This window comes from Dasypus novemcinctus, chromosome X, assembly GCF_030445035.2.
Source record: "Dasypus novemcinctus isolate mDasNov1 chromosome X, mDasNov1.1.hap2, whole genome shotgun sequence".
Taxonomy (NCBI): domain Eukaryota; kingdom Metazoa; phylum Chordata; class Mammalia; order Cingulata; family Dasypodidae; genus Dasypus; species Dasypus novemcinctus.
In genome coordinates, this window is record NC_080704.1 from 167666899 (window position 1) to 167689088 (window position 22190).

The 22190-nt window shown below is 35.7% G+C and overlaps 1 non-coding gene and 1 pseudogene across 1 annotated transcript; one reads left to right on the plus strand and one right to left on the minus strand.

The window, feature by feature from the left end:
* LOC139438017 (uncharacterized) overlaps positions 1–22190 on the plus strand; it is a 94531-nt pseudogene that overhangs the window by 68754 nt on the left and 3587 nt on the right.
* Positions 7765–7895, minus strand: LOC111758883 (small nucleolar RNA SNORA18). The gene has a single exon (XR_002793017.1). It is a non-coding gene; the product is annotated as a small nucleolar RNA SNORA18 (small nucleolar RNA).

Genomic DNA, 22190 nt, shown 5'->3' on the forward strand with positions numbered 1-22190 from the left:
TCTCAGACTCTGCTCAGTTGTGCATAAGGGGATTCCTTCTGACAACCTCCAGACTCTTTTTTAGAGACTCATAGCCTTATATTCTCATTTCTCCTTTCCATTTCCCCCTTACATTAGGTCAAACAGCATTTTGAAGTCATGTTATTATATGTAGACAGGGATATTCTGCTGATCCGTGTTGAACCTTTAATTCAAGGTCCTTTTCTAGTTGCATCTTCAGCTGATATGTGGTAGTGATCCCTCGGTGCCAGGGAGGCTCATCCCCGGGTGTAAAAGACCCTTTTTATAATGGGTTCATGCGCAAAGAAATTCAGATCAAGACCAAGATGTCTAAATTGGAGTACACAATCCATTCTGTCACACCTGGGAAGGTCATTTCATATTGATAAGGGAGCCAATACTGGATCAAAAACTGATAGAAGTGAAAGGAAAAATACACAAATCTATAAAGACAGTTGGCAATGTAAATACTCCACTCTTGGTACTTAACAAACAAATAACAATAAAATCACTAAGTTTTTATATCTGAATGTGCTACCTAAGAACTTGACTTAATTGATATTTCCTTGTACTCTGACTACAATGGAATTTAACTTGATATCAAAAATAGAATGTGAGCTGGAAAATCTCAGTACTTGGAAATAAAATAACACATTTCAAAATAAAAGGTGGTTCAAAAATTGTTCAAAGGAAATTTAGAAAATAATTTTGAAATGAATGAAAGTGAAAATCCAACATATGAAAATTAAAGGGATACAACGAAAGCTACATTTATAGCTACATATTCTATTAAATTATAGAGAGAAATTTATAGAATTAAATGTTTATATAAGAAAAGAAGAAAGTTCTCAAGTCATTTATCTGAAATTACATTTTAAGAAACTAGAAAAATAAAAGACCAAACAAAACCTAAAATAAGGAGAAGCAAGGGAATAATAATAATAGGAGAAATCAAAGAAAGAGAAAACAGAAATACAATAAAGTCAATGAAAGAAATCTGGTTCTTTGAAAAAATGAATGATATTGATACAACTGTAGCGAAATGATGAGGGAAAAAAGGAGAAGATACAAATTAGAAATGTAAGAATGAAAGAGAGGAAGTCATTACAGAGCCTACAGATACTACAAAGATAAAAAAGAAAAATTAGGAACAACTTTATGATAAATTATATATCAAAGATGGAATGAACAGATTTCTTGAAAGTTACAAACTACCAAAAGTCACTCAGGAAAAAAAGTGAGATAGTCTGTGTAGCCATACATCTAAAGAAAGTGAGTCTATAGTTAACAACTTCCTAACAACAACAACAAAAATCCTGGTACAGATGACATCACTGATGAATTTTTATACCAAATATTTTAGGTAGAAATAATAAGAATTCAACAAAAGTTCTTCCAGAAAATAGAGTAAAAATAAACTATTCATTTTATGTGATAACAAATCCTAGGCAATGATATTGCAAGAAAAGATAAACACAGACCATTATGCTTCACTGACAAAGAGGCAAAAATCTTTAACAGACTATATACAGACAAAATCTGGCAATATATAATAAGAGCAATACATATGTCCAAGTGGGATTTATTCCTGAATTGCAATGCTACACATCCAAAAAATAGTTCATGAAATTGTTTGTTTCTAAGAAAGAAAACAAAGTAGAATCATCTCCGTAAATCCAAAAATGTCTTTAGATAGAATACATACAATATATAAATTCATAGATAGATATATACACACTTATTTTTTTTCTTTCTTAAAGGACAGACACACTCTTGATAAAAGTTCTCAACAAAATAGGAATATAAAGGATATTCCCATCAAAGGCATCTTTAAAAAACCAATCAGTAACATACTTAATAATGAAAGACAGAATATTTTCCTTCAGAGATCAGAGCAAGACCTGGATGTCTGCTCTCACTACCTCTGTTCAACGGACCACTGTCCATGTGGTGCAGCAGTGTTCCAGAATGTATTAGCCAGGTGCAGTGGATGTGCCGCAATGACGGAAGAGGTTGCTAATGTGGGAGGGGTATGGTGGGTGTGGTGGGGGGTATATGGTGACCTCATATTTTTTAATGTAACATTTAAAAGAAAATAAAGAATAAAAAATTTTTTTTAAATCTTGAAAAAAACTTATAAAATAAAATAAGGCTAAATAAATAAATAAATGGCATACAGACAGAAATCAGGAAGTTTATTTCAGTAGAAATTTCTGAGTATCTCCCCCCAAAAAACTATTAAAACTAATATGCACTTCAGCCTGATTCACTTCAACATACACTGAACTCAAGAAGAAACAGATCTCAACAAATTATTAATGAGTAAAGAGATTGAATAAGTAATCAAGTACCTCCCAACAAAGATAAACCCATGGGCCAGATGGCATCACAGGGGCAATTTACCAAATATTCTAAGAATAATTAATGCAATATTATTCTTATAATTATGCTCAAACTCTTCCAAAAAATTGAAGAGAATGTAACACATCCTAATTCAGTATTTGAAGCAAATATTCACTGTCATACCAAAGAAAGACACAGATACCACAAGAAATGAAAATTATAGACCAATATCTCTTAAGAATATAGATGCAAAGATCCTCATCAAAACAAGTGAATTCCTGGGATGTAAGGTTGGTTCAACATTAAAAAAATCAATCAATATACCATATTAAGAGAATGAAGAGAAAAAACATATCATCATCTCAACCAACACACACAAAAAATGCATTTGACAACATTCAACACCCCAGCTTGATAAAAAAAAAAAACTTAGAAAACTAGGAATAGAAGGAAACTTCCTCAACAGAATAAATCACATATATGAAAAACCCACATCATACTCAATGGCAAAGGACTAAAAGCTTCCCTTCTAAGATCAGGAACAAGACAAGGATGCCCATTATCACTACCATTACTCAAAATTGTATTGGAAGTTCTTGCTAGGGCCATTAAGAAAAAAAGAAAAAGAAATAAAAGTCATCCAAATTGGAACAGGAGAAGTAAAACTTTCCCTATTGGCAAATGTCATGATCCTATATAGAGAAAACCCTGAAAAATATCCACAACAAAATCCCTAGAGCTAATAAAGGAATTCAGCAAAGTGATGGGTTAGAAGATAAAAACCCATAAATTGGTAGTGTTTCTATTATATACACAAGCAATGAATAATCAGAAAAAGAAATTTTAAAAATTAACTTTACAATACCAACTGAAATAACCAAATATCTAGAAATAAATATAACCACGTATGTAAAGGAGTTGTACACAGAAAACTAAAAAATAATGTTAAAATAATCAAAGGAAAACCAAATAAATGGAAGGATTTTCCATGTCCTTGGACTGGAAGACTAAATATTAATATGTCATTTCTACACAATAAGATTTAGAGAGTCAATGCAATCCCAATTTAAATTCTGAAAACCTTCTTTGCATAAATGAAAAAGCCAAACATGAAATTTATATGGAAGGGGAAGGGATCCTGAATAGCCAAAGTCATCTTTAAAAACAAGAATGAAGTTGGAAGTCTCACACTTCCCAATCTGAAAACATATTCCCTAGACACAGTAAGCAAAACAGCATGGTATTGGCACAAGGAAAGACATAGAATAATGGAATCTCATTGACAGCTCAGAAATCAACCCTCACAATTATGGCCAAATGATTTTTGACGAGGGGGCAAATACCACTCAATTGGGAAGGAATAGTGTCTTCAACAAATGGAGCTGGGAAAATTGGGTCTCCATTTGGAAAGGAATAAAATATAAACCCTACCTCACAACTTGTACAAAAATTAAACTCAAAATGTATGAAAGAACTAAGTTTAAGAGCCAGAACTATCAAACTCAGAAGAAAATGCATCTTCTGAACCTTGTGTTAGGCAATGGTTTCTGAGACTTTACTTTCAAAGCACAAGCAACAAAAGGAGAAATAAATACATGGGAACTCACCAAAATAAAAATATTTTTGCATCTCAAAGAACTTTATAATAAAAATAAAACAACAACCTATATAATGGGAGAAAATATTTGGAAACCACATATCCAATAAAGGTTTAATATCCAGAATTTATAAAGAAATTCTTCAAATTAACAACAAAAAGATAAATGACCCAATTTAAAAATAGGCAAAATATTTGAAGAGACATCTCTCCACAAAAGAAATACAAATGGCTAAAAAGCAAATAAAAATATCCTCAACATCATTAGCCATTTGCAAATCGAAACCACAAAATACCATTTCATACCCATTAGAATGGCTCATATTACAGAAAATGGAAAATAACAAGACAGGATGTAGAGAAATAGGAACACTCCTTCATTGCTTGTGGTAATGTGCAATGGTGCAGCTGCTGTGGAAAACAGTTGGAGGTTCCTCAGAAATCTAAGCATAAACATGCATATTACCTGGGAATCCCACTACTAGGTATATACCCAATGGAATTGAAAGCAGAGACTTGAACAGATATTTGCATATTGATGTTCACAGCAGTATTATTCAGAATTTCCAAGAGAAAGAAGCACTCCAAGTGTCCATCAACTGATGAATGGGATAAATAAAATGTGGTATGTACATACAATGGAATATTATTCAACCATAAAAAGAAATGAAATTTGATACATGTGATAACATGGATGAAACTTGAAGAAAACATGCCGAGTGAAATAAGCCAGACACAAAAGGACAAATATTTTATGGTCTCATTAATATGAAATAATTAGAACAAGCAAACTTATAGAGGCAGAATCTAGAACACAGGGTACAAAGGGAAAGGGTAAGGACAGGGAACAGAGAGTTAAGGTTTAAAGTATACAAAGTTTCTATTTGGGATGATGGAAAAAATGTGATAGGGAATAGTGATGATGGTAGCACAACATTTTGAAGACAATTAACAGCACTGAAATATATATCTTGATGTGGTTAAAAGGGGAAATGTTAGGTTAAATATATTGTAATAAAATTAAAATTTCAAAACTTCATGGAACTGTATTATATATTGAGCCCTGAGTTAAACCATGAACTCTAGTTAATAGTACAAGTACAAAAATGTGCTTTCATCAATTGTAACAAATGTACAACCCCAATGCAAGGAGTTAATATTATGGTGGTATACAGGGATCATGTATTTTATGCATGATTATTCTGTTAACCCACAACTTCTCCGCTATAAACAAAACAAAACAAATACTAATAAGCAAGTTTGTTCCTAGGATAAAACAATATTAACATACAAAATGCTTATATTTATATACTACCAATGAACTCTTAGAAATTGTCTTTAAAAAGCAATACTATTTATAAAATCAAAAATATAAAATACCTAAGTTTACATTTTACAAAATATTTGCAAGACCTCTATGCTGAAAAATCTAAAACACTGTTCAGACATACTGAAGAATGTCTACATATAGACCTATACCCTATATTTTCAATTGACTTTTTTGACACAGGTGCAAAGGTAATAAGGTTAGAGTAGTCTTTCCAATAAATTTGCTGAAATAATTATATATCCATATACAGAATAAAAAGACACATTTTAATCCTTTCCTCACTCCATTCAGAAAGATCACATAAAAATGGATCATACACCTAAATGTAAGAACTAAAATTTAAAAAAACTTCTAGAATTAAACACTATCTTTGTGACATTGGGGTAGGCAAAATCTTCTTAGAAGAGGTACAATCAGCATGAAAAAAAGAGAAATCAAAATGATAAATCAAGATTCATCAAAATTTAGAACGTTTGCTATTTATAAGCTAAGACATTGAAAATAGAAGCCAGAGATTAGGAGAAATATTTGCAAAACATACATGTGATAGCTGTGTTATATTGAAAACATAAAAAGGAATTTGATGACTCAATAATAAAATAGCAAACATTTTGATTTTTTAAAATGGCATATATTTTAAATAAGCACTTCACAAAGAAGATATAAGGATGGCAAATAAACACATGAAAGGATGCTCAACATCATTAGCCATTAGGGAAATTCAAATTAAAACCACAGTGAGATACCACTTGGAACCCGCTAGTCTGGTAGAATGGCAAGAATTAAAAAGTACTGATGAGCATGTGGAGCAACTGAAGCTCTCATACACTGCTGGTAGGAATACAAAATGCTACAACCTCTGCCAGGTAATTCCCAAGTGGCAGAAAGAACCTCCATAAAGCTGCTTGTCCTTGAAAGTGGTGAAAATAATAGCAAAAATGTCAAAATCAACTTTTTCAGAAGTCTGGAAAACCAAAGGACTGCGACAATCTGTGGGGCGTTTATTCAAGAAAAATGTCTGAATCTTGGTAATAATTGCAAGGTCTGTGGCATTTTAACTGGCACCCAACAATCCTACTCTTCTCCCTAACTCTGTGGCAGTCTTAGAAAACAACAGCCTTAAAATCATGGCATCTGTGAAAAACAGCAGCTTTGTAGTCAACAGAGGGGACAGACTAGATACAGCTCCTCAAGGAGACCTACCACAGAGCACTGGTCGTATTCGACCTGTCTTACAGCTTTTGAGAAAAGCCCCATTTGCAGGGCATTGCTGTTTCTTGACCTGACCTTCCAAGGTCTTGCAGTTAGTTACAAGTCTCTACATGATCTATCCCGTCTAATTTTTCTGCCTCTCTTTTCCTCTCTGACATCATTTACTACTACTACTCTACCTCTTCCTAACTATTCACATTGGTCTTTGGTCTTCTTACATTCTCTAGGACATGTCTGGCATGTTTCCATTTCAGAATCTTAAAATTTGCTCTTTCCTCCAGATGGAAGAATTTTTCCCCAGATACCTCATCACTTTCATGTCTGTTCAAATTTCACCTTAACAGAGAAGCCTTTCTTGAACACCCTATTTAAAATTTCAACAGCTTTCCCACCCCTATCACACACTATACCCCTTCCCACTTCATTTTTCTCCATTACACTTATTTTCATCTGGTAAATTATATATTTTACTTATTTATTTTGTTGATTGTCTGTCTTCCCCCCGTTAGAATATGAGCTTCTTGCAGTTAAGACTTTTGTTTCCTTTGCTTCTGTACCCGCAGCAAGCAGAAGAGTGTCTGGCACAAAGTAGGAGCCAATAAATATTTGTTGACTTAATTAGGTCATTTCTCTCTTTTTAAACACTTCTAGAGGGGAAGCAGACTTGGCCCAGTGGATAGGACGTCAGTCTAATACATGGGAGGTCTGCGGTTCAAACCCTGGGCCTCCTTGACCCGTGTGGAGCTGGCCCACACACAATGCTGATGCGTGCAAGGAGTGCCCTGTCATGCAGTATGCCGCCCGCATTGTATTTTGTATCAGCACCCCTTTGGCTAACTAATATAATATTCAACATGTGATCATTTCACTGTATAATTACTGAAGTCTACTTATTTTCTCTGAAACTTGAAACATTATTTATCTTCAAGATAGCCTTTTAAAAAGAATTCACAACTGTTTCCTGTCAGCCTTGTTATAATTCTTTTAGATGGGGTTCTTTTCATCTCTACTTATGTGTGGACAAACTGCTATATGCTTATGAAACTCCCCACATATTTACAAGAATTCTTGGACCCTAATTTCTTCAAGTTATTCACTTTAGGTCCTTTAGACTCAGAATTGGTGGCTCTGCATGGTTCAGAATTTTGGATAACCTCATCATGACTTCATCTTATTCACTCTTGTTCCCACACCCAAGATGAGTGGAGACCTGTGGTATGTTCCAATACCTATAGGATTTTTTCAAAAATGAACTATTATATCTTTCATATGTTTAGTAATGACCTGTCTTGTAGTTCCTTCTCACAGATCTTACAAACATTTCTGTGAGTAAAGTTGAAGCACAATGTTCTTCTGTGAGGCGTTTCCAACGATGTGGTTCTACAGAGAGAGCACATAGAGATAGACTTAAGCCATTCCTCAATCTTGAGGATTTGGGGATAGTGATGCTCATTCTGTTTCTGACTGAGTGGTGGCTTAGATCCCATGTGGCAGATGGATGGAACTGTCTTGCTTGCAGTTGTAGAAGCTCTTCATTTTTTGGGATGGACATTGTCCGTCATCCTCCTTTTATTAATAGTTGTTCTCGACGAGTCCAATGAACTGGAGAGTAGGTTTTGCAACTCTGCTGAGATTCAGGGTTCAAACAACATATGAACAGACCAAAGATTTAAGTGTTTGGGGCATATATTTAATGAGCATAGTGCTAATTAAAGGTTCAAATAAAAGGTGTAGAAAAGCCTTGTATAGGGAAATTATAAATGAGTCTAACTCTGTTACGCAGGGGAACATATATTCCAAAGTATTCCAAGAATACAGATTTCCTGAGATCGTCTGCCCTGCCTATGGTGTCTAGATGTCTCTAGAGCCCTCATGAGCCCGGCTCTTTGAGGCACTGTTTACTGAGGCAGTCAGTGAGATCCTGTTGAGATGTGCATAAGGGTAACCTCTGGAATGACCTCCCGACTCATCTAGAAGTCTGGAACACAAAATTCCTGTTTATCCAAGCCATCTTTAAGTGCAGAATGCACAGAAATTCCTGCAGCTTACTCTTCATGGGGTTTTCCTCTATAAAGGAGATTCAGCTTCTCAACCTGGCAAGGGCTCCAGCTTTGCTACTACTAGTGGTAATGGTTTTGACAGTGAGTTGTAGGCTTATGATCATGCTTTTGCCTCTGGTTTCTTAATTGTTCTGGCTGTTTTTCTGTCCTGTGTGACAAGCCTGAGAGGCTCCTTCTCCTACTTTCCTAATATTGACATACATAAGATTTGAGTCGCTGGAGTCCACAACAGCTTACTTCAAACCAAGCCCATGTTCCCTTGCTAACCGAGCTTTCTCTTAAAGCAATAAAGAGTTCAACTTTACAGTCTTATCTGATGAATGGGAGACCCATGGGTACAAGGGTTTCTAGACAGGGGCAATGCTCAGATTCCAGCATGCCTGGTTCCAGGTCATATTGTGATGCAGAACAAGATTCAGTAAGTGGTCTGCAGGGCATAGAGAAAAGAATTCTCCCCCAAAGATGAAAAAGTTGGCAAGATTAGACAAGGGCTTCTATCGCTCAAGTACTCAGGATGAGGTTAAAGCCATGGCTTCAGGCTCCAAATGAATGATTATTCAACAAGTACCAAAGCAGAGCCTGGTTGTCTTGAGGGAGGCAAACAAGAGAGACAGTTTCGGTGTGCAAAATACTGCCCCGTTCTCACCTGAGCTACATTGTAACCCAGATTTAGGGCAATGAAACTAATTCTGGGCCACAACCTCTGGGATTACTCCTTGCCTAGACCTGAACTGATTCAGAGATTGAACAAAGTTAAACACACAGGATACAATTATTTTTTATCCTTGCCATATTCTATTAAAATGGAATCTCTTGGCTGACTTAATTTATACCTCCTCTATTATGCATAGAGCTGCCAGATTTAATACAGAATGTCTAGTTAAACTTGAATTTCCAATAAATTACAAATAATTTTAGAGTATGTCCCATAAAATATTTGGGACATACTTATACTAGAAAGTATCCACTTGCTAAATCTGGCAACCCTTATTGTGAATGGCATCAATCATCTAAGTGTTTAATTTCCATTTGTATGTATTTTCCCGAGAACTCCCTGTTCATGTTCTTTGCCCCTTTTCCTAGTATATTGTTGGTGCTTTAATACATACTAATAGGAAAATTGTCCTTTCTACCATGAGAGTCATTCTTTTTTCAAAGTTTGACTTTGTTTAGGATATATTTGCTGTAAAACTTTACATTTTTGTTATTTACATGATATATCCATGTTTTCCTATATGACAACAGGGGTTATATCGTTCCTAGAAAGGTCCTACCAACTTGATATGTTTGCATGCTTGTATGTATGTATGTATGTGCACAACCATGTGTGTTAGAATAATGCTTCCCACAATGTTACATTATATGGCAAAGAGGAACTAAGATTGCAGATGGAATTGAGGTTGTTAGTCAATAGACTTTAAAATAAGTAGAGCATACTGGATTATACATGTGGGTCCAATGTAATCACAAGTGTCCTTGTAAGTGGAAGAGGGAAGCAGGGGAGGAGAATCAGAGAGATATGTGACTGAAAGAATGCTCAGAGAAATGCAACATTGCTGTCTGTGAAAATGGAGGAAGAGGATCATAAGCCAGGGAAGGCGGAACCTTTTAAAAACTGGACAAAGCACTGAAATGGATTACCCCATAGAGCATCCGGAAAGGAACATAGTTCTACCAACAACTTGTTTTAGTCAAGTCAGAATGATTTTGGACTTCTAACCTCTAGAACTGTAAGATAGTAAATTTGTGAAGTTCTAAGCCCCTCCCCTAAGTTTGTGGTCATTTGTTACAACACCAGTAGAAAACTAATACACCATATAATCTTCTAAAACTTTTAGAAAATATGTATATATCCCCTTCCCACACATCCCACCACTGTCTGGCTCACTGTCCTAATGCTAACAAACCAAAAATGCTCCTACCTTATAATTTCTCTCTAAAATGTTCTTATCACAGATATCGTCATGATTTTCTAATTTCAGGTCTTATCTCGTATGTCATCTTACAGAGAGATCTTTCCTTAGCACCCTATTAAAATACTCTATATAAAATAGCCTTCTTCCATCCTCATTTATTCTCTTCCCTTACCCAGAATTATGTTTTTCAAAACAAGTATCACCACCTGCCTTATTATATATGTATGTGTTTATGTTTTTGCGTGTCTCCAATTACTAGAATATAAATTCCACAAGAACTGGGGCCTTGTGTTCACTGCTGTATCCCCAGCACTTAGAGAGAATTTGTACATATTTGTTGTATTGAATTAATGTATCACTTTAGGTATCATTTGTTAAATTGAATGGGATTCTCCAATATCTCGCAATTAATTTCTGCACACATTACAAGTTATGTTCTTGTGTTTTAAGAATAAAAATGCATACATACATGCATACATAAAATGTGACTCAATTCTGAATCTAAAAGTGGAGACAAGTCTTCTATAGGCAGAGTTAATTGAGGCAGCTGGAAGAGGATTTACTTGAGGCCCCAACCTTGTTTTGGAAATATAAGGCTCTAAGCAATAGAATAAAGGTATACTATTTGTGACTTATAGAAGGTGACCTCCCCCATATCCTAATACTCCTTGAAAATAAAAAAATAATCTAAAAGAGACTGGTCAGTTTGAATAGGGATTAAGTTGACACCTAAGGGCCTAAGAGGAAAAAGATATAATTTTTACCTCTTAACTTTTTAAGATTCAATATTTTAAGAACTTTCTGATTTATTGTACTGGGTATTTACTGATATTCACTAGCAAGAAAGGATGCCAAGACCTCTAAATTGGATCTCACCATGACTTTAAAAGCTATCTAAGCTGGTGACCAGGGCTCACACATGAATTGTGAGGCATGATGGGTCAAAAAAGGATCTCTGGGCCAATATTTTAGGAGTAATAGCTGAGCCTAAAAGAATGAATAAAAATAACTGTGTCCTTGAAACCTAAACATACTTGCAGGAATCCAAGAACTTAGGGCAACAACAAAGCTTACATATTTTGTAGACTTAAATTGCCTCCATTTCTCCCTCTTCCTGATATTTGGAAGCAAAGTATCTCTGTGGACAGAATAACTCAATATAGATTCTTGGGCAATGAAACAGGGATAAGGGGAGTGGTCAGGGATCAAAAGAGAAATTACAGAATTTCGAGCTAACATGAAGAAGGTAGATGCTTAGAAGAAACGAGTTTTACTTGATTTATTTTATATTCAAAGGTGATGAAAACAGATCATCTTGATTGCATATGAATCATTTCATATATTATATTTTAATATGTCTTCCCCACTAACTTGTGAGTATTCTGAGAACAAGCCCTGTATTTTTTAAACTTTTTATTTTGAAATACTATCAAACATACAGGACAATTGTAAAAACAATACAAATTCCCATACAGAGAACTCCAACATACACATAACCCTGCCCCAAATACCAAGATGAATCAATTTTAATATTTTGCCACATTCACTGAATAACCTATCTATTTATCCCATCCTATCTATCTGTCTGTCTGTCTATCTATCTATCTATCTATCTATCTATCTATCTATCTATCTATCTATCCATTTTCTGAATACATGAGTTTAGGTTATGTACAAGCTATTTCTTAAACACTTAATACTGCCATGTACATTTCCTAAGAATAAGAATACTGACGTATCTAACTTCCTTTAACACTGTTTTCAATTTCAAAATACTTAATATTGATATAAAGTTTACAGTTTATATTCGAATTTTTTCTTATGGTCCTAAAATGTCTTAGGAACCTTTCTCCCACCTTTCTAGACCTCATCTGGAATCATGTATCAAAATTTAATTGTCATTGCCTCTTTAGTTGCTCTTATTTTTTTTAATTGTGGGAACATACATATAACATAAATTTTCCCATATCAACCATTCTTAAGCATACCATTCAATGGGATTAATCACATTCACATTGTTGTGGCATCCTCACCATCTTCCATTACTAAAACTTTCCCATTTTCCCACCTGGAAACCATATGTTCATTATGCTTTAATTCCCCCTTTGCTCTCCCTCTCACCCATTGCAATATGTAGCCTAATTTCTATTACAGTGAGCATGCATATTCTGCCATATTTGTATTGTTGTTTTCATGGGGTTTAAATCTATAGTAAATCTTTTCTGCTTTGATTCCAACTTAACTTCGATAGTATACACAAACTGTTGATAAACCCTTCTGTCTCCCTACTTTTATGTAGTTCTTAACACAAGTTATATGTTTATACATTATGATTCCAAAGTCACAGAGCTTTCATTAAATTTTGTGCATTTGCTTTTTAGATCCTGTTGGAAGTAAAAAATGAAGTTACAAGAGTACTGGTATTTATATTTACCCATGTTGGTACCTTTATTGGAGATCTTTATTTTATCATGTGTCTTTGAATCTATTGTCTATTGTCCTTTCTTTGCAACTTGCAGAACTTGCTATAGCATTTCTTCTAGGGCTTGTCTAGTTGTGTTGAACTCTCTCAGTTTTTGTTTTTCTGGAAATGTCTTAATCTTTCCATCATTTTTGAAAAACTGTATTGCTGAATATAGATTCCTGGTTGGCAATTTTTGTTTTCAGCACTTTAAATATGTTCAGCCATTGTTGTCACGATTGCATGGTTTCTTTTTTTTTAATGATTCTTTTCCAAATTCAAAAAAAAAAAAAGTAAATGGTAGCCCAACAATTTATGGAAATATTACCCCTAAACATTTTTGTTAGTCAGGCACTTTCAGCTCATCTAATTCCAACTACTAACTCAATTGTTCCTTTAGTGTACAGAAAGATACACAGATAAACACAGATTAGTAAATGACATAAGCAAGATCTCCTTATTAAAGAAAATAATGAAGAGAAAAAATGCTTAATATATTCACATCTCACAAAACCAAACCCTATATTCTTTTCTTGAATTTTAGCATTAATATAGTACCAAATTTGCTATTGCCACAAAAACATTATAATGTTGTTAACTATAATCTACAAATTACATGCTATATTTTCCCATGTATCATCACATTCTTAAAACCTTGTAGTCGAAAAACATTCCTATATTTATATTTTTAACCACAATCCTCATCTACTGCCCAAATCATTGTAATACATTCCCCATATTAACCTCCAACTAACACATATTGTTTATCCATTCATTGGTTGACAGACGCTTTGGCTGTTCCCATCTTTCAGCAGTTGTGAATAATGCTGGTATGAACATCATTGTGCAAATACCTGTTCACGTTCTTGCTTTTAGTTCTTCTAAATATTTGCCTAATAGTGGGATTGCCAGATCAAATGGTAGTTTTATATTTAGTTTCCTGAGGAACTGGCAAATCATCTTCCCGAGAGGCTACACCATTTTACACTCCCACCAGCCATGTTGGAGTGTTCCTATTTCTCCACATCATCTCCAGCACTTGTAGTTTTCTTTTTTTAATAATGGTCATTTTGTATGGTATGAGATGATATATCATTGTACTTTTGATATACATTTATCTGATAGCTAGTGATGTTGAACATCTTTTCATGTGTCTTTTGTACTTTTGTATTTTCACTTAAGAAAATTATCACTCATTCTTTTGTCTATTTTTAATTGGGTTGCTTGTCATTTTGTTGTTAAATTGTGTGATCTCTTTATAAAACATGGAGATCAATCCCTTATCAAATATATGGTTTTCGAAGATTTTTTTTTCCCATTGAGTTGGCTGGCTTTTCATTTTCTTAACAGAATTGTCTGAAATACAAAAATGTTTAATTTTGTGGATGTCTCATTTACTTATTTTTTTTCTTTTCTTGCTTTTGCTTTGGGTGTAAGTTCCAAAAAAACAACAAAATCTTTAAGATGTTTCCCTACATTTTCTTCTAGTTTTATGGTTCTAGATTCTATATTTAGGTTCTTGATCCATTTTAAATTAACTTCTGGACAACCACCACACCATGGAGCCTAGAGTGATTACAACTGATAATGGGAGGATTGCATCCAGCATCCAGGTGGAATCTGAGCCTCCTCTTGACATAAAGGTGCAATGGACACAACCAATCCAGTGTCCACATAGAAGAGGTGGCATTGGATTGGGAAAAGTGGACATAATGGACAAAGGGTATGGGGAAAGGCAGGAAGAGATGAGAGGTGGAGGCGTCTTCGGGACATGGAGCTGCCCTGGATGGTGCTTCAGAGGTAATCACCGGACATTGTAAATCCTCACAGGGCCTACATGATGGAATAGAGGAGAGTATGGGCCATGATGTGAACCAATGTATATGAGGTGCAGAGGTGCCCAAAGATGTACTTACCAAATCCAATGGATGTGTCATGATGATGGGAACGAGTGTTGTTGGGGGGGGGGGGGAGAGGGGGGGTGGGGGGGTGGGGTTGAATGGGACCTCACATATATATTTTTAATGTAATATTATTACAAAGTCAATAAAAAATAAAAAAATTAAAAAAAAAATTAACTTCTGTATATGCTGTGAGATAAGGGTAATCCTTCTTTTTTTAGATATGGATATGCAGGTTTCTAAGCACCATTTGTTGAACAGGCAGCTCTGATCCTGCTAAGTAGGATTGCCAGTCTTGTCAAAAATCACTTGAACATAGTTTTGACAGATAAAGCAGATGCAACCCCCAGATATTGATTCCTTTGAGGGCTAAAGAGACCCATGGGAGTTATGGTCATGGCCGATGGGGTTAACTACCAGGTCAGATGGCCCCTCTTTGGAAATGGTGTTTATGTGTGATGAATCTGGACTCAGATGGGATCTTCCTTCATAAGACTTTCACGCTAATGTGCTGGAGGTGCAGTTAATGTTGGGGTTTAAGATATATTTAGGGGATTTGAATCTCTGGACTGACAATGTGAGGCCTGAGCCTCAACAGACTCCAGCACCTACAATCTGATTTATTGGACTTACCACACTCAGCTAAGATGGAGTTGAAGAAGGACAACCACCACACCATGGAGCCTAGAGTGATTACAACTGGAAGTGGGAGGATTGCATCCAGCATCCATGTGGAATCTGAGCCTCCTCTTGACATAGAGGTGCAATGGACACAACCAATCCAATGTCCACATAGAAGAGGTGGCATTGGATTGGGAAAAGTGGACATGGTGGCTGATGGGTATGGGGAAAGGCAGGAAGAGATGAGAGGTGGAGGCGTCTTTGGGACATGGAGCTGCCCTGGATGGTGCTTCAGAGGCAATCACCGGACATTGTAAATCCTCACAGGGCCCACTGGATGGAATGGAGGAGAGTATGGGCCATGATGTGGACCATTGACTATGAGGTGCAGAGGTGCCCAAAGATATACTTACCAAATCCAATGGATGTGTCATGATGATGGGAATGAGTGTTGCTGGGGGGGGGAGAGGCGGGGTGGGGGGGTGGGGTTGAATGGGGCCTCACATACATATTTTTAATGTAATATTATTACAAAGTCAATAAAAAAATAAAAATTAAAAAAAAACACATAGTTTTGAGGGCCTATTTCCGAACTCTTGTTTCAATTCCATTGGTTAATTTGTCTACCTTTATGTCATTACTATGCTGTTTTTACCACTGTCGCTAGATAACATGCTTTAAAGTCCTCCAACTCTGTTCTTCTTTTTATAGATATTTTTGGCTATTCAGGTCCCCTTACTTCTCCAGAGAAATTCGATAATTGGCCTTTCAAATACTACAAAGAAGGCTGTTAGAATTTTTATTGCGATTTCATTAAATCTATATATCAGTTTGGGTAGAATTGACATTTTAATGATATTTAGTTTACCAACCCATGAACACAGACTATCCTCCCATTAATTAGATCATCTTTGCTTTCTTTTAGCAATGCTTTATAGTTTTCTGCATACAGTTCTTTTATGTCCTTGGTTAAGTTTATTCCTAAATATTCGATTCTTTTAGTCTCTATTGTAAATGGAATTTGTCCTGACTTTCTCCTCAGATGGCTAATTAGTAGTCTATAGAAATGCTATTGATTTTTGCATATTAATATTGTATCCTTCCACTTTGCTGAAATCATCTATTAGTTCTAGTAGTTTTGTGTATTTCTCAGGATTTTCTAAGTATAGGATCATATCATCAGTGAATAGTGAGAAATTTACTCTTCCTTTCCTATTTGGGTGCCTTTTATTTCTATTTCTTGCTTAATTGCTCTAGTTAGAATTTCTAGTGCCATACTGAGTAACAGTGGGAAGAGTGGGCATCCTTGTCTTGTTCTGATTTCAGTTAGAAAGTTTTCACTTTTTCTCCATTGAGTATAATGTTAACTCTGAGTTTTTCATATATGCACTTGATCATACTAAAAAAGTTTCCTTCTACTCCTATCTTTCGGCATGTTTGTTTTTTTTTTATCAAGAAAGGATGTAGCATTTTGTCAAATGCCTTTTCTGCCTCGATTGAAATGATCATGTGATCTTTCTTCTTTAATTTGTTAATGTGATATATTACACTGATTGATTTTCTTATGTTGAACCACCCTTGCATAACTAGAATAAAACCCACCTGATCATGATTTATAATTTTAATGTGTTTTTGGATTTGATTTGCAAGTATTTTCTTATGGACTTTTGCATCTAGATTCATTATAGAAATTTGACTGTAATTTTCTTTTTTTGTAATATCTCTATTTGGGTTGTTATTAGGGGATGTCAGCTTCATAGAATGAAAGTGGTAGCCTTCCTTTCTGTTCAGTTTTTTTGAAGAGTTTGAGTAAGTTTGGTATTAAATCTTCTTTAAATGATTGGTAGAATTCAACTTGTGAAGCTGTCTGGTCCTGAACTTTTCATTTTGGGGAGGTTTTTGACGACTGCTTTCTTTACTTGTGCTTGGTACTATATGATTTTAAAACAAGGCATCCTAATCCTTCATGGGACATGACTACCCATTCAGTTCCCAGTTCCAATTCACACCATCCAAGTTGCTAGAGCTTCAGAGATTTCCATTTGTATCTAGCCTGGAATTGTCCTAATTCTTTGTGGCATTAAGCATGGATCACATTCTCCACTATTCTTTGTGGAACTTATTTTTAGAACAAAGTCGGGCCTTTATCTTTCTTGCTGTCAGAAGCAATTTGGGATCTAGTAGTTTCAGAAGCTGAAAGAATTGCTTCCTCCTGGATTTGGTAGTTTTCTGGTAGGCAGGCAATCCTTAAGCCCTGTCTTTTATTCAACTTTATGTCAGCTCTTGTATAGTGCCTGGCGCATAACAGCACATAGTTTCTACTCAGTGTATACTTGATCAATAAATAGATCATTTCAGCAAAACATTCAGGGGAAGGGTAGGGACTCTAATGCATTTTCTAAACCATTACATGTTTTTTTCTCATTTAGTGTGACCTTTGAATTTCAAAAATGAAACAGAATGTTAACAGAAAGGAATAGGATAACTTCATTGAACCAATGAGTAATGAGTTGTACTAAGTTGTTCAGGAGATACTAAAAATAGGCAAATATGCTCCCTACCTCTAGCAAGATGAGAACATCTACTGATAGAATAATCTTATTTTCTTATTAGTGAAATTGTGGATTTACAGAACAATCATGCATAAAACATAAGATTCCCATATACTACCCCACCACCATCAAATTGCATTGATATGGAATATATGTAAATGTTGATGATAGCACATTTTTATAATTGTACTATTAATTAAGTTCTATGGTTTAATTTAGTGTTCATTGTTTAATGTAGTTCCATGAATTTTTAAAAAATGTATTTTGTTATCATATATGTAATCTAACATTTTCCCTTTTAAGCATAGTCAGATAAATATTTCAGTGCTGTTAATTGCATTCAAAATGTTGTGCTACCATGGAAATCTTATTTTTTAATGGGTAAGTTGTTCTGTTTAAATAAATACCTGGAACGGAAGGCAATTACTCTAAATGATATCTGTAGATATTTTTTTGGTTGAATGATTTATCAGGTCTACAAATTATAGTTTAGTGGAAAATATATTTCTGTACTTATATAATTTTCTATTGAATGTGCGTTAGTAGCTGGGATCCATTTTGGTAACTATATTTACCATTTGATATAAAGTATCTTAATATTTAAAATAAGTGCCCTTATGATAAAATATACCTTGTGCTGATCGTACTTTTGCTCTGTATTTTTGTGACTTATGCATATTTGTGGAGCTAAAATATTCTTGGAATGGTGCAGTTCCCTCATTTACTCATTTTTCTCTTTAATATATTTCTTGATTTTAGTTTACATCAAAAGCAACATTTTTAAAGTTAACAAATATGATGTTTTTCCCAATAGAAAAAAATTTGCATCATTCTAAGTATATTTTATAGTTTTTTTTCAAAATGTATAACATAGACAACTAGAGTTGGTTTTGGTTTCATAATAAAGATCTAAAAAGTCAACCTCTCTGTAGAAATATGCTTAACTCTAAAATAGACTCTAAATAGTGAAAGATACTCTGGTGGTTTGGAGCTGTATGTAGTCCAGAAAAACATGTTTTTAAGTGTTTTTCTGTTCTGTGAATCCATTTTAAGTAAATCCTTTTGAGAGGTTACTTCAGTTCAGATGTGGCCCAGCCCAAATTAGGATGGGTCTTAATCCTATTACTGCAGTCCTTTTTATGCAGAATGAAATTCAGACAGAAAGAGAGAAAGTCACAGAGGGAGCAGTCAGAAGCTGAACATCAACTGAACCTGGAAAAGAAGGGAGAGACCAGGACACACACATTATGTGACAAGCTAAGGATCAAGAATCACCAGCAGCCAGTTCTGGAATGTCAGTCTTTGGAGGGAGAAAGCATCGCCTTGAGGATGCCTTGATTTGGACTTTATCTTAGCCTCAAAACCATGATCAAATAAATTGTTTAAACTGGAACCAGGTATTCTCAAGATACCTTGAGAATGTTTAGTCAAAAGATATTTTATCATGCCAACTGAACTAAAATTTTAAACAGTGAAAGCCGATACAATGTATTTTTTACACTGCGTTGTTAACAATAACATTTCTCTAGTGACATCAAATGAAATGTGATGACTGCCATACATTTTCCAGAATAAGGTGGATTTAAATTCCACAGACTGCATAAGTGGGAGATACATAAAACATTGGTTGTTTCTATGCGAAGAGTTTGGTGAAGGTGTTCAGAGTATTTACTATTCCTCTAACAGTGCCTAGTTGAGTGAGTCTCACTAAAGCACACAAATTATTTAATGGTATTTAGTATTGATCATAAGAGAAATTTATGACATAGGAAATGGGAAATACAATACATTGCTTTAGTTGGTAGAAATAGAATGACTTAGATTAGTGAAATCAGGTAGATAGTGTGATGGTTAGGCTATTGTTTCAACTCGGCCAGGAAACTGTGCCCAGTTGTTTGGTCAAACAAGCACTGGCCTAACTATAATACAGGAGCATTTATGGACTTTAGTCACTATTGACTTTACTGCAGTGGTAAATCATAGATAGCTGATTACAATGACATCAATCAGGGAGTTTGCCATCAGCAATGAGTGACACTTTATCCAATCAGTTGAATGCCTTAAAAGGGGAAGTGACTCCAGTTCGCATTGAGTGAGAATTTCCCAGCTTGTCTTTGGACAGCCAACATCTCCCAGAACTCCTCAAGAACCTTCAATGGACTTTCATTGGAGCACCTGGTTTGCAGCCTGCCTGTGGAACCTGGACTTGTGCATCCCCATGGTCACATAAGAGACTCATAAATTTGCATACTATTGATAAATATCTCTTCTGGATTCAGTTTCCCTAGAGAACCCTGACTAACACAGGTTGGTACTGGGAGTGGTTCTTGAGGAACAGAGTCTTAAACATGGGATGTGTGAGGTAGTTCTGGGAGTTTTGCAATTTGCTCTCTACTCCAGTTGGACTCAGGGTACTCATAAAAACCTTTCCAATAATGAAAAGGCTGCTGACAGTCCATGGCATGAGGTGGCAATCAAGATACGCAAAATATCATCACTGGATTCCACTACTTCCATGGTTATAAGAAGCAAGGAACTGGGTAAGAGTGTTTTCAACACCTTAACAGAGTTTTGTGGAGTCAAACGGTATAATGATGTTGATCGGCTCCTCCTAGATACTCTGAGTAATGTTACAAAAGAAAAAGTTAAAGGCTTCAAATCTGAAACTTAAACACCACATGAATAATGTGAAAGATCCTATGTGTGGTCTGAAAGAAAATCTTGCTTTCTGTAGCCACAGACTTGAAATATCTGAGAACCAAACTCACACTCTATTGTACAAATAGTGGAGTTATTAAGGAAAGTAAAATCTCAGCCCTGCAGGACTTCTGCTGTTAAAGTGAAGGCATTGATTGGAAAAGACTGGACTCCAGAGAATTGGGATGGAGACATATGGGACGATGATAATATTGGAGAAGACACTGGAACCCTGAATTCTGCTGAGACTTTACCAGATAAGCCTATGATAGCCTTCCCTGTCCAGACCACACCTGGTCAACCTTGTATGATCCAATCTCCAGCCTGCCCCAGGGAGGCTGAAAAATCTTCCAGCCATGAGGTAGGTACCACCCAAACTGAAGCCTGCCCTTGCCCAGCCTCCACTTTGTTCCAATGAGTCTGGACCTCCCAGCCCTGAGGCAGGCCTGTACCAGTCAAACTCCAGCAGGCACTGCCAAACCTCCAGTCTGCCCTGAGGAAACAGCCTTCCAAATCCTGTCTGAAGAGATTAATCCTGTCTCACCAGAAGAAAATGGAAGGGAATTCCCTGAGGTCAGTAGCTTGTAAGGCATTTCTAATCCTTCTACTTAGTCACCCCCACCACCTCACTTGACTTCGAGACCTAAAATAGACTAAAATCACATCAAAACCCAAAAGGTGAAATACAAAGTGTGACACATGAGGAAGTAAGGTATACTCAGAAAGAACTGCATGGGTTTTTCAGCTTATATAGACAGAAAACAGGGGAATGTGTGGGAATGGCTACTAAGTGAATGAGGTAATTGTGGAAGGAATATAAAGATGGATCAGGCTGAATTTATTGATATGAAACCACTAAGCAGAAATTCTGGATTCAATGCTGTAGCTCGAGGGGTTAGAAAGGGCTCTAACAGTTTGTTTGGGTGACTGACTCATATATGGACCAAAAGATAGCCTAGCATGTCTGAGGTTGAGATGCCCAATTTGCCCAGGTATATAAAGAAGAGGGAATTCAAAGGCTTAGGGAGATTGGAATGCTGGAATGGATTTAACATTTGAGAACTGCCCACCCACCACAGGAATGTCCAGAGGACACACCTTTAGCCAGAACTGTGAGGAATAAATTTGCAAGGCTAGCTCTATCTTCCTTGAAGGGCTCTGTGGTTTCTTCTCTGTAGTCCAGATATTACTGTAGGGAGGGCTGTGATGGAAATAGAATCCTTAAGCTTTGTGTGGATGATGGATGTTGGCTTGGTAAAAGTCAAGTATCAGCAGTTAATTGCCAAAGTTAAGGTGAGTGAGGTTACAGCAATGAAAGACAGATTCTAAAAAGCACTCAAAATAGTCTCAGTCATGTAGAGTTATGGCATTGGGTAATACATCAAGGGGTACCTAGCAGTGAAACAGAGAGGCAGTCTACTAAATTTCTTCTGGATCTGTATAAACAGAAAAGTTCTCGGTCAAGTGAATGAAACCCTAACTCAAATTAAAGATGCAGAG